Source organism: Pundamilia nyererei, unplaced genomic scaffold (assembly GCF_000239375.1).
Source record: "Pundamilia nyererei isolate P.nyererei 1_Seehausen unplaced genomic scaffold, PunNye1.0 scaffold00475, whole genome shotgun sequence".
NCBI lineage: Eukaryota > Metazoa > Chordata > Actinopteri > Cichliformes > Cichlidae > Pundamilia > Pundamilia nyererei.
In genome coordinates this window covers 47725-51432 of record NW_005187876.1, presented here as the reverse complement: position 1 = coordinate 51432, position 3708 = coordinate 47725, and positions in this window count along the sequence as shown.

Sequence of the window (3708 nt, the reverse complement as noted above, 5' to 3'; positions counted from 1 at the left end):
CAGCTGGCAGTAAAGTGACCTTTATTGTTCACAAATGTTTCTACAGTATTTTTTGATGTATTTTAGAATCAGCAGAACTCGTAATCAAAAACACAGGAATGGATGCAAACATTAGCATTAAAGTTAATAAAATAAATACGAGCATCCAAGGATTCCAAAGTCAGACTTACTCAGTCTATCACTTAGAATTCATTTAATTTCCACCGCCAAATATCACCGGAGGGCTCAACCCGAAGTTCTGTTTTATCAGCTTGAATCTGCTGTTTTGTTTTTCAAGTATAGTAAAAACGAAAATGATAAGAAAAAGAGCTTGCATAAGTTTGGAACAATGATTGCTAATCCATTTATAAAATGTCAGAAAATAGAGTAAAAGATCATTACAAATCAATTTAACATGGATGAGTAACAAATACAAAAGTGATTGGATGATTAATTAGTAAGTTGAGATAAAAAAAAATCTCAAAGTATTTGTTTGTAAGTGCCTGACTGTTTGAGGAGGAAAGAAGGGATGCGAACTGATCCTTAACCAGGTACCTCTAATGAGGTTAATCCGTCCATGTAATTCACTTTTAAAGTGTTTGTAACATCTAACTGATGGCTATGCTGATCATGTTTAAACTTTGCTTTGTGGACCACTTACAAGCTTTAGCCATGAGTCTGAGGTTACCAGGGTTAAAAAGAAATACAAAAAATCTTTCACTCCGTTTAGTGATCAGTAACTACTCTGATGACCAATTGATGGTGCTGTGGATTCAGTAAGGCTGTTTCCATCTTCCTGCAGATTTGTTAAATGTTTGTCATTAATCAGAGTAAATGTGCAAAATAAATTCTGACCATTAAAATACATTTTTAGTCAAAGCCAAAATCAGGAGATTAAAACCTTTGATATTAAAGGCACAACAGTTCTTGTTCTTGTTCTTGTTTTTCAGTCAAATGTCAGTAAGTCATTCAGCACCAAGCAGGAGTAGTTATAGCTAAAAGGCATCTACAGTACTGCTTTAAATGTGCTGTATTCATTGGAGGCAGGCCTGTGATTCTTTGGTTTCCACGCAGGAAACATAAGCAATAGGTGTATGTGTATTCTTTTTTAAATTAGGCATCTCTGGATACACCGAGTTCAGCTATTATGTCAAAATATGAGGTTGATTATCTCAAAGTTTGATCTAATTCAAATTTCTGAGAAAATCACTATAAAACTTAAAATTAAGTAAGTATTTATTTATTTATTTATGTGGCAGGAACAAGCTGTCATACATGTCTCAACAATTTTTCAATCTCCCAGAACTCAAAAGTCCCATTTTTGAAGAGTGAACCATTGACCACTAGAGGGAGATGCATTGAAACTGGGGTATTTAAGTATTTAATGTACACTAGTGGTTACTTAATGTTTTCTGGCATGCCCAGAAAACAAAAAAGAAGGCAAAAGGTCCACACCCCAGAAAACTTGAATTTGAAAAAAATAAATAATAGTCAGCACATTTAATTTCAGAAAAACCAGATCTATTTAACTTTAGTCCACTGCATATTTTCCTTGATTGGTCACACTCCACCTGTATCAGCTCCCACAGTTTAAAAACCACTGATGTAAGCAAATAATTCCTATTCCTGGTATTTCAGTGGGAGGTCCCAAGGCTGAGGCACATCAAGTGGTTGTCATTTTAATGGATGCGACCATATTGGATTTTATTGAGACTTTGAAAACAAATTCTGTTAATATACATTTTAATATAGAACATAATAGGCGTGTCACTAGGGATTTAATCTAATCCATGAGAATAAATATTACAGATTGAAGACCAGTGATGAAAAGGAAATGTGACTTCGGTCTGCAATGTGATGTGAAATCATCGTAAACTGTAAACATGACTTATGGTGCACTGATGTGGACCTTTCTTCTCTCTGGGGAAAAACAAAGGCAAATCTCATGGGTCGTTCACAAACATTTAAAAATAAATGTTTTTGTTTACATAAAAAAGCCGGATCATCTGGATAAAACCAGAGCCTTTTATTAAGGTTAAAAACATGGACTGTTGACCAAGATCTCACCAAGTGTAAAGCTTTCAAAACCTCTAATTAAAATATTAGAAACAAATGTAGCATTTGTATAAAACACAAATTTACAACACTGTAATGTGTGTGTTTGTGTGTGTGTGTGTATATACACACACACACACACACACACACACAAACATATATATAGACACTGCCTATTTACTAAAGCCTGCACATCACAAGTGATAAAACAAAAAGATGAGGATATAATAAGATGATAATCACTTTCATTCTGTACTCCACTGATTTGTCTGCTGAAATATTAATATGCATATCTGTAAAAATAAAACACTGCTCAGTAGTTTCTCGCTGCAGAGATTCTTCTGTCTGTTAACAAAAGTGCTGCGGGATGTTCTGATACAGCAGATTGCAGTTGTAATTAAATGCTTATGATTTTGTTTTTTTCCCCCGCTGGACTTCCAAGATCTCATTTCATTTCACAGATCACTGACTTTCCCCCGAGGAGTCTCTCTCTCTGTTTGTGCTGCCGGTGCTGGGCAACAATAAACGCTGCTTACCTGCCCTGTGGGGTATTGACAAAGACATGAAATCTACTTTGAAAAGAAAATCTAATGTTAATAATCTTAAGGAGACTCCTTGGGTCTGCCATATCGTCAATTTGTAAGGGTGGCAGTGAAAAAAGTACTTGAGGATGACTGCCAGAGGAATATGAGCCATGTATCATTAATAATTACTAGTTTTTTTAAATTATATTTGGAGTGCAGAAGCAGGTTTTTTGGCAGTTTATAGTACCATCTCATTCTTGTGCTTATGTTAGTTGTATTTAAATGAAAAATAATCATTGATGCCAGACACCAAAAGTGAGGCGGGGTCAGCAGAGGGCTGTAAATCCCTAAATACAGACCACTGAGTGAATTATCCCACTCAGGGAACGTCTCAGTGACGACACTTTTGATTGTTTCGTTGAATATTTTGGTCATTGTGTTATTTTCCCCCCCTGCAGAGTCAACACGAGGAGCAATCTCTCCTACTAAAAACGCTCAGACACACTTACGTTTGACCTGCGATCGTCTGACTTAAACCAAAGGACTTAAAAACATTAAGACTATTAGCACTAAATGCTGAAAGCAAAAACTAAAATGCACCAATATATTTTTTTGTTGTTTGTACAACTTTTGTTCTTTTTAAGGTCTGTAGTGTTACACATAAAATGCATGAACAGGAAAATACACATTACAAACAAACATAAAAGCTTTTTCTTCAAATTTGTTTTTATTTCTTAAAAGAATTGAAGCTCAGTCACCACCAGGGTCAAAACATCGTCACCACTTTGAAATAAATAGACTGCAAAAAACACATAATTGTAAAAGCTTTGCAATATATTGGATTTTAAATAACTTAAGCTTGTATTTGCATTTCAAATATCATTTTAAACACACTTTTTTCAATTCTCTGGGGGTGTTTTTTGCAGGTAATATTACAGTCACAATATGTCCACCTAATTAATGGATTTGACTATTTGACTTGACAAATTAGTGCTGAATGCTACTGAGCCAGTTTAAGGCACAGCTGCGGTATTACTGCGGTTGGCTGGGAGTGTTTTCAGTGTTTAAAGCCAAGGAGCCACTTGATTAAGGAGTGCTGACCAACAACCATATAGTTTCCAAAAGAACAGTGCAATTTACTACCGAGATC